The sequence below is a fragment of the Pongo pygmaeus genome, chromosome 12 (assembly GCF_028885625.2).
Source record: "Pongo pygmaeus isolate AG05252 chromosome 12, NHGRI_mPonPyg2-v2.0_pri, whole genome shotgun sequence".
Lineage (NCBI taxonomy): Eukaryota > Metazoa > Chordata > Mammalia > Primates > Hominidae > Pongo > Pongo pygmaeus.
Window position 1 is genome coordinate 29800566 of NC_072385.2, and position 10329 is coordinate 29810894.

Genomic DNA, 10329 nt, shown 5'->3' on the forward strand with positions numbered 1-10329 from the left:
AATTCGAGACCAGCCTGGGCAATGAAGTGAGACCCTTGTCTCCACAAAAAATTTGTTTTTAATTAGCCAGTCATGGTGGTGCACACTCGTGGTCACAGCTACTTGGGAGACTGGGATGGGAGAACTGCTTGAGCCTGGGAGGTTAAGACTGCAGCGAGCCATTACCACGTCACTGCACTCAGGCCTACACTATAGAGCAAGACCCTGCCTCATAAAAAATACAAAAAGATGTTTAGGACAACATTCTAGAACTTACCAGTATGTAGGAACATGGCCAGATGTAGAGGTAGACAAACTAAGGTAGCTGGAGAAATATAACAGAAGGCCTTGAATATATCATACTAAGAAGTTTAAACCTTACTTTGTAAGTTTTAAGCAAGTGTAAATTGGGTGGGAGAGTTTCTGGCTCCTGAGCCTAGCCTACACCATAACCTATAAATCTTAGCAGAAGTCCTCACCTTGTGCATTCCACCCATACAAGTCATTAGATCTCTGAACTCACAAGGTAACTGGCATAAACAATGACACATAACTAAAAGCAAATCCCTCAGAGCAACTGCAATTCAAAAATATAGTCAAACTCTTCTTTTCTGGACCTGCTATCAGTTCCAGCATTCACAAATCCGTTTTCTCACAAATGCTTCTATTAAATGTAATTCCAAGTAAACATAAAGGGAGCAGAAGTTGTCACTGCTTCTGGAATTTTCCCTTGCTTATACCAAGAATATCATATATTTAAAATTATATACTTTCAAAAAAACAAAAACAAAACACTACAACATGCTACATTCTTCAAGACACCAGAAGTCTTATTCAATGTAACAATTTAGCACACTATAATCTCTGAGAAACAGTGAGTTCCAAGATAATTCAATATAATCTTCAAGTGACCATCTGAAATAAGACTAGGCATAAACAATATGCAAAAGAATATTAACCTCCAACACAGTAAACTTGAAGTGTTAGTAACTTTGACTCAAGTGCTAAAATTCAAAACAGCAATTAAGTTACTGAAACATTTTACAACCCTAACACAAATAGATTATCAATGCCTCCACCCTACCCATAAAAATCTCACTTCATAATTTCTTCTTCCAAATAACTAACGAATAATTACGTACATCTAAAAGTACAAGTTCAAGAGCAATACCAAAATTCAGACTTTTTACAGCCAATTATTAAGCTTTAAAGTATCAAGTATACAGTTTATAACCCAAGCTACAAAATTTATGTAATTAAAACATTTAACTAAACTCAAGTGAATAACCCAAGTTTTAAATTATATTGTATCAATAAAAGAAAATGTTATGTAGTAATTCTCAACAGAAGGCAATCCTTCTATACATATTCAAATGCAACCTGTTCCAATTTTTAATACAACAGAGGTAACTGGGTTACTATCACTACTACTAGTTTTAGCTGTCATAAACTGAACAAGTGTCTGTTCTCACTTCTTTAGCCAGCACTGTGTAATAAAGAATTTGAGGCCCAGGCACAGTGGCTCATGCCTGTATACCAGCACTCTGGGAGGCCAAGGCAGGAGGATCACTTGAGGCCAGGAGTCTGAAACCAGCCTGGGCAACATGGGGAGATCCCTACACACACACACAAAAAATTTAAATTAGCCAGGTGCGGTGGTGCGTGCCTATAGTCCTAGCTACTGGGGAGGCTGAGGCAGGAGGATCACTTTGGCCTGAAAGCTGGAGGCTACAGTGAGCTATGATAGCACCACTGTGACACAGTGAGACCCTGTCCCTAAAAACACAAAAACAAAAAAATCTGACTGGCCATTGTCTGATTCCTGGAAAACTCTACTCTTGGAGTCTCCCAACTGATAGGAGTGTCTTTGTTATCCATGAATCCATAATGGGTCCTCCTTGGCCCACAACTGAGTTTCTATTAACAGGGTGACTCCCAGTAGGCCCCTAGTTTCAGGATGGGGCCTGGCCATGCTGGAAATGCCAGCCATGTGAATAGTGGGTTGGGGCTTTGAGCAACCTGACATCAGCCTGACAACTTGACCTCCAGGGAGAAGGGGACCAGGGACTGAGTTCAATCATACCTATGTAATAAAACTCCCATAAAAACTCCAGATGCTGTAGAGTAAGTGAGGTTTCCTGGCCGGCAATCATTCACTGCTGTACTGGAAGGATGACACGTCCTGAGGACATGGAAGCTCCATGTTTGGGACCCTCCCAGATCTTGTTCTATGTGTCTCTTTAATTGGCTGGTCCTGATTTGTATCCTAACTGTAATTCCAAGAACAGCACTTTCCTGAGGTCTGTGAATCATTCTACCAAATTATCAAACGTGAGGTGTATTGGGAACTCCGAAAGTTGTAGCCAGTTGGTCAGAGTGTGGATAACCTGCAAGTCCTAGAGTTTGTAGCTAATATACGAAGTAAGGAGAGTCTTGCAGACTGTACCCTTAACTTAAGATGCCTTATCTAACTCTGGGTAACGGGTGCCCAAATTACACTACAGCTATAAAATAGGAATATGCTGCCTTACTTCTCTTCCCAGGACTCTTAAGAGAATCAAATGAGAAAAAAGTTAGGTAAAAGCACTCTTTAAGATACAAAACGTTGTGTTTGCTTCGGCTGCACATACACTAAAATTGGAATGACACAGAGAAAATTATCATGGGAAAAAAATCTGTATTAAAAAATTTACACTTTGGGAGGCCAAGGCAGACAGGATCGCCTGAGGTCAGGAGTTCGAGACCAGCCTGGCCAACATGGTGAAACCCCATCTCTACTAAAAATACAAAACTGAGCTGGGCGTGGTGGCAGGTGCCTGTAATCTCAACCACTTGGGAGGCTGAGGCAGGACAATTGCTTGAACCCAGGAGGAGGAGGTTGCAGTGAGCCAAGATCATGCCATAGCACTCCAGCCTGGGCGACAGGAGCAAAACTCCATTTCAAAAAAAAAAAAAATTTTTTTGTTAAACTCCTTAAAATATTGAAGAAGAAATTGTTAAAATATTTGTAAAGTTCAGAACTGTCCAGGTTAAACTGCTTTAAAAAAAAAAAAAAAGGCTTAAAATAAACAGCTAAGGAGTCATCAAGAAATTGAATTTATTATGAGTAAAACACAGACCTTAATGAAAACCATTTAAAAGAGCAAAAAATCTAAATAGTTTCAACTACATAATCCAGACCAGTGCCTAAAAGATAAAAATGCATTAAGTCCATTCCTAGAAATAGCAAATGTAGAAATGATAGAGCTCAGAGAATGTAAGATGCAGCCATTATTTTGTGACTAAACCTCCAAAAAGTTCATTTTAGCCTTGGGTATGATCAGGAATGACTGAGGTCAGTAAGCAACACTTTGCTTAATCGGATATGAGTTTGAATACGAACTACTCACATCACAACCAACTTTTTTTGCCCATCACTACCTAATATTTTAATTGAAGCACAAAGCCATGGGACCCGACTAGTCTTTAAAAGGTTTCTCAAAGCATCCTATGTGGATAAGGCAGTCTCCTGCCTATATGAGAAAGTATCATTTTCAACTGCATTATAATAGAGAACAAAATTTTTTTCTATTATGTTCCAATGATAAAATCAAGACTTTAAATCATAATTTTACAAGAACATATCGTTTTATTTTCCACCCTCTTGAATATGAGATACTAAGTGTTGCTGGTCTTTCCCTCAGTAATGCAGGGAACAGTTTAGTGTAAGCAGGGGGAAAAAATGGCCTTGGGGGGAAAACCGAGGCTCTCGTCTTATTTCTCCTCTTTAGCAGGCAAATGACTCTTGAGGTCTCACTTTCCTCCAGTAAGATATAATGGCATTGCCTATGGAATCTGTAAGATTCTTTCTACCCCTGATATTCTCAGGTGTTGAGAAGCCAATAACTCATAATTTAGATATTCTTACAAATTAAAAAAGCCTTGCAAGGAAATGTCAGAAACCATTAAAATTTATGTGAAAACATCCCACCTATGTGTTCCTCCTTACTAAGGAGATCCAGGTAAAGATCTGCTTATGTAGGCTATTATCCTTAGCAAACTAACACACGAACAGAACACCAAACACCACATGTTCTCACTTGCAAGTGGCAGCCAAATGATGAGAACTCATGAACGCAAAGAAGGGAGCAACAGACACTGAGTCTACTTGAGCGTGGAGGGTGGGAGGAGGGAAACAAGCAGAAAAAGTAACTACTGTGTATCAGGCTTAATACCTGAGTGATGAAACAATCTGTACAACAAACCCCCATGACACTAGTTTATCTATATAACAAACATTCACATGTACCCCAGAACCTAAGATAGAAGTTTTAAAAAAAAATTGCCCCATAATCAGCAGAAACACATCACTAGTAACTTTTACTAAATATTTACTTGATATCTCCAATTTAGCCTTAAGCAAACTTGTCATTTATGTTTTCTTAAATCTAATGTATTATATGCAAAACCTTTTCAAACTATTTACAAAGCTGAAGCACCGAGACACGATTCTTTGACTTATTTTTAATGACTTTTAAATATAATGAGAAAAACATTAATTACGATGCAAGTCATCAACCTATTAAAACATTTCACACTTATAATACAGACAGGCACTTAAGTGTAGTAGTAGTAGTTAAATCTAAAAAAAAAAAACAAAACCAAAAAATTAGCCATAAATAATGATGAAGCTGCCAATAGTTAAGAACACACACTCACAAATAATGTGATAAATTTAACGGCAAGCTTCCAAACAAAAACCTCGTCATTTTTAAGGTGCCCCACAGCAGACTGGTTACGACCTCGGGAACTAGCCTGAAATCTTGCCTCCTTTCTTGTGTAACCAGCCAAGTAACAACACCTCTCTAAATCTGTTTCTTTATAATGGTGCCAACCTTATATGGTAGCTGTAGATATTAATTAAGACACTGCACCTAGGAAAGAGCCTAGCACACAGTAAATAATAACTCACAATTATTAAATTTTGGAAGAAATGTTACACAAAGCAGCAGCCCTTTGACTTTTAAAAAAAAAAATTTAGGCCTAGGGTTTAGGATCCTATTACTTGTTAAAGTTCAGACTGAGAAATGAAATAACAATCCTACAAAGAAGCATTTTACTAAGGACAAGTAAATTTAAAATAACTGGTATTATGCAAGTTCAATTACCACAGGCAGAATCTTAGTTTATGAGAATAATTCAAGTTGTATTAGCTGAAAGTATCTATTATTACAAAGTCACTGTCTCCATCAATTCTTTCTTCTCCTATTTCTGTATCTGCTAAAGAAAAACATCATATTATGAAAAGAACAGAAAGATACAAAGCACAGCTGGGTTACTTTAAGTTCCAATTAATAACCAAATATAATTTGAGGGGAAAAACCCAGTGAAAGAAGGGAGAAACTGAACACAACTAAAGATGATAAAAATTTCCTTCCCAAATACTATAAGACTCGTATTTCAACTGGATCTTCAAGGACTTTCCTGTCTGAAGACAGGAAGCCTCTAGCAAGTCCTTTCATCACCACAATCAGATCTCCAGCTGAACTTCAAAGGGAACTCTATAAAAGCCACTCTGGTGGGCAGTTGTTGAGATAATCACTCTTAGCATCTTCTACAGATTGAAGAATAAAAAACCTGACTTACACATTAAAACCAAACACCAGTCACCATTCTCAACAGCACAAAATGTATTTTTTAAAGGCGTTCCATAACTATAATTTTGGTAGCTAACAAAAATTCAGCACCAAAGTAATAAATATAAAATTTAGCCAGACACAGTGGCTCACACTTGTAATCCCACCATTTTGGGAGGATGAGGCAGGAGGATCACTGTAGCCCAAGAGTTTGAGACCAGCCTGGGCAACACAGTAGGACCCCATCTTTACAAAACATTAAAAAACTAGCCAGGCATGGTGGCACATGCCTGTAGTGCCAGCTACTCGAGCGCCTGAGGCAGGAGGCTGGCTTGAGCCCAGGAGGTTGAGGCTGCAGTGAGCCATGATCACACCACTGCATTCCAGCTTGGGCAACAGAGCAAGACCCTGTGTCAAAAAATTTTAAAAAAGAAAAAAATTCAATGAATCCACCTTTATCTCATGCCAAAATACAAAATCCTAAGTGAACAAGCTAATTTCAAATAGTTCTTAGAAGGTTTAAAATTATCCTGCTCTGGGCCGGGCGCGGTGGCTCACGCCTGTAATCCCAGCACTTTGGGAGGCCGAGGCCGGTGGATCACGAGGTCAGGAGATCGAGACCATCCTGGCTAACAAGGTGAAACCCCGTCTCTACTAAAAATACAAAAAATTAGCCGGGTGTGGTGGCGGGCGCCTGCAGTCCCAGCTGCTCGGGAGGCTGAGGCAGGAGAATGGTGTGAACCCGGGAGGTGGAGCTTGCAGTGAGCCGAGATGGTGCCACTGCACTCCAGCGTGGGCGACAGAGCGAGACTCTGTCTCAAAAAAAAAAAAAAAAAAAAAAAAAATTACCCTGTTCTAAGCACTTTACATATATTAACTCAATTATTACTCACCATAATCCTGTGAGGTAGGTATTATTACAGTCATCCTACAGATGAGCAGAACTGAGGCACCACCAAGTTATTAACTTGCCCACAGTCTCAATCAGTAAATGGTAGGAGCCAGAGAATTCTGACCCAAGCTGTCTGATTCCAGAACAAATATTTAAATCAACTATACTATTCACTTACTCAACAAGTTTTACTGACAGCCTACTATGTACCAGGCACAGTTCTAAGCACTGGGGATAAAGCTGTGTACAAGTGAGACAAGGCCTCTGCTCTCTCGTTGAGAAGAGGGCTGGCAGCAAACAAGTCTAAGGGGGGAAATAACTAAATACGTGGAAAAAAAAAAAAACCAGTTTATCTTCACCTAGTAATAAATGCTATGGAGAAAAAGAGAATAAACAATAAAAGATTATAAAGGAAGGGGTTGGTTCCTATTTTAGAATTAGAAAAGGCCTGAGGCGATGACATTTGAGCAGAAACACAAGACATGAAGAGCCCTGACCACTAGAGGAAGGGGTGGTCCAGCTAAAAGAATAGTAAGTATAACATCCTAAGGAAGAAACACTTTGTTCAAGAACCGACAAAATGACTATGGGACTGGGGTAGGTTGCTGAAAGTCAGTCACCTAGTAAGAGGTAACGTTAGAAGCTGGCAGCTGCCAAATCATGCTATGCCCTGATGGGACGTGCTAAGCGAATAAGATTCAAATATAAGTGTTAACAGGAAGCTTTTGGAGGACACTAAGCAAGAAAGTGACAATCTGATTTACATTTTTAAAAAGATCCCTTTGGTTGTCAAGGTGAATCCCTAGGGAACAGTCAGGGAGCAAGAGAAATAAAGAAACCAGTAAAGGCACTATAGCAACAGTCCAACCAAGAGACAATGGAACTTAGACTAGGATTCATGTACTGTTTATAAGTAGATGCTAACAGAAGAGCCTGCAACCTAATTGCCTCTAAAGAGCCTTGTTAATATCCCTTTTCCCGTCTCGTCTCCTGACTTGCCTTTGGAAAAACATAAGATTATTTTTTAAGGTCCATGTTAACGCTTCAGTTGGTGCTATTACAGTAACAGAAAAAAAACTTTTCATTTTTAAATGTTCTGTTTAATATACCCTATGATTAGTAATACGCCACATATACACGCCCATACATTCTTGAAAAGCAGAAAGAGCCACAATGCCCTTTAGTGTAGGAGTTGCTCATTTATTTGGAGACGAGAGGTACCTGTCACCTCTTCTGATTACCTTTCCTCTCATGCTTTGTCTCTAGCACATCCTGGCTCATTCTAGATTGTGAACTGCAATAAACAGGTATACCAAAGGGAATATGTATTTACTGAGCACCTCCTGAGTACCATGGTGTCACTAGATGTCTCACGTTTAAGAACTGATTTAATCCTCAGCTACCCAAGGTGGGAAATGGTATCTTCATTCTGCAAACGAGAAAAAATCAGAGATACTAGTAACTTAACTTGTCCACAGTCACCAGCTAACAATTTGCAGGGCCAGAAATCTAACCTCCATGTAACTGTGAAGTTCCTGTCTTTCCACTACAGCAGCTATCAAAGAAAGTGCTTTCAAATACATATTATATGTAGTCACTGCAACTTCTTATGAAAAATGACTAGTTTGTTGCTGGTGAGGACAACGTTTCTTTAATTCTCTTATGTAGAATCAGAGTTTTGAAGTTGGGAGTGGGAAATTGGAAATGTAGTGATTTTATATATTCAAGCACATTATTTTTTAAAAATTATGTTCTACTTGAGACCTAGAAATTAATCCTAAAAGAGCAATTCCCATCTTTACAAAAAGAATTAAATATGTACGGTTTACCATAAAATAGCGGTTAAGGTTCTACAACAAAAGATAGGAGTTTGGTACAGACTCTAACCTCAAAGGTCCTACAAAATAAGAGAAGACAGGGCTAAAAAGATAATCATAACACAGGAAAAGGCGCAAACAGCCTAAGAATTGAATGGAAGAGAGCCTTGTATACTGGAGAATGATTCCTGGAAGAGGAACTTTAGGTGAGCTCTTAAGTGTCCAATACAGGAAGGCAGGGAACAATACGCAGCACTGGTGCTTGCACGGGCAAACCCAAGGATATGTGTGAAAGGCTGGTGGACAGATAGATGGTTCCCACAGGCTGATTTGCTACATACAGCACTCCATAGAAAGAACCAAGGTTATGGTTGGTCCTACCCTACCTAAACAGGAAATGGCTTATTCTCGGAGACTAAAGTGCCAAGTCCAGAAAGACCAGACAGATACACAGAATTACGGACTGTTACATAAAGTCCTTAATAGTTACAAGCCCTTGTTATGCTATGTGCTAGTCTGCATTATTTTCACCTAAATGAAACCATTTCTACTTAGTACATGGCGTGAGAAGACGTGGAGATAAAGAGAATTAGCAGACGTATATTATCTGCAATTTATTTTACGGATGAGTACATTAAGAAGTGTTATGTGAGATTATTTCTTTAGAAACTGGGAATAGGTAGGAAGAGCAGCGAAACACAGCGCGGCTCGGTGCGCCCAGAGCGGCATCACTGAAACAGTATAGAAGTGGGCAAGGGGCGCTCGGAAGGACAGTTGGGGAACGGCGCCCAGCGTATTTAGCGAACGGACAAGCGGCAAGGAAAAACAAGGGAGCAACAACCGCCTTCGGACATTCCGACCGGTTCCGGGATGCACCGGGGACGTCGAAGGCGGGGTGCGGGGAAACGCTGTGGCTGGAGTGCGGGTGGGAGCGGCGGCTCGGCCGGCTCGACATTCTACAAACGCTTGTGGAACGAACGCCCGAACGCGCGCGTGAATGAATGGCGCGCAACTGAATGGCCGGCCGAGGCGCTGGCGCAGGAGGAAGGAGTTTGCGGCGCGGTCTGACCGGGCCGGCGGGATGCGGGGGGCGCGGAGGGAAAGGCCACTGCGCCAGGGGTCGGCGCGGGGCGGCCATGGGGCCGGCGGCGGCGCGGGGCCGGACGCGCCATGACGGAAGGGGAGGGGAGGTCACACATTACATAACCCGGCGGCTGCGGGCGCGAGGGGAGGGCGCCGCGGACAGCCCAGGCCGCGGGCTGGGGCCGGGGCGACGCACCCCTCCCCCGCGCCATCTCAGGCCGGCCGCGCTCTGGCCGCTGCCGGGCGGGTCTGCGGCGCCTCCGGGCGACGCGTGTCCGGTCCCGCCCCTCCCCCACCCCGCCGCCGGCCCGGGGGTCGCTCACCTTCCGCGTTGCCCCAGACCACCATGCCCGGGCCCGGCCGCCTCCTCCGGCCTTGCGGACCCCGGCCCCGCCGCCGCTAGTGCCCTCGCCAAGGACCAGGGAGGAGGGCCGGGGGAAGTCAGCCCCACCGCCGAGCAGCGCCGTGATCCACGCTCGCGGCAACCAACCCCGCGCGCGCTCCGCGGTGGCTCTCCGCCCCTCCCCCTCCGGTTAGCGCGCGCGCCGCAGCCACGCCCCCTAGCGTCCCGCGCGCGCTCCCCGGCCCCGCCCACGCCCCCTCCGCAGGCCCGCTGGCGCTCACAGCCGCGCGGCGCACGCGCTCTGCTCCTCCCGGGCCGGGGCGACCCCAGCCTCGGGCGTGGCACCGCGGCGCCCGGCGTCGGCCTCGGTGTTCATCCCCTCCCCGGCCCCGCCGTCTTGTTCTGCAGCCGCCCGCAGGGGGCAGCGCCTGGGCGGCACGTGACCGTCTCGCTAGCTGGGCAGAGGGGAGCGCGGCGCGGGCCCGCCCTCGCACTGCGCCGCCCGCCCGCCCTGCCCCGGTCACCCCCGCATTTCGTTGCCCGGGTCGCGGCGCCTCGGTTGCCATTCGGACAGCGCGCCGATCCGTTCACAGCGAGTCC

General features: G+C 43.8%; 1 protein-coding gene across 9 annotated transcripts in view; it reads right to left on the bottom strand.

Annotated features, from left to right (window-relative positions):
• Positions 1-9924, bottom strand: part of REV1 (REV1 DNA directed polymerase) — an 89499-nt gene extending 79575 nt beyond the window's left edge. For 4 of the 9 annotated variants that reach the window (XM_063649144.1, XM_063649143.1, XM_063649142.1 and 1 more), the window contains exon 1: positions 9710-9912. The gene's annotated coding sequence lies outside the window, so the exon portion shown is untranslated. Of the gene's footprint in view, positions 1-256; positions 371-9709 lie in introns of those variants that run through there. The other 5 variants (XM_054476672.2, XM_054476668.2, XM_054476670.2 and 2 more) reach the window with 4 other exon arrangements.
• Between the last annotated feature and the right edge of the window lie 405 nt (positions 9925-10329).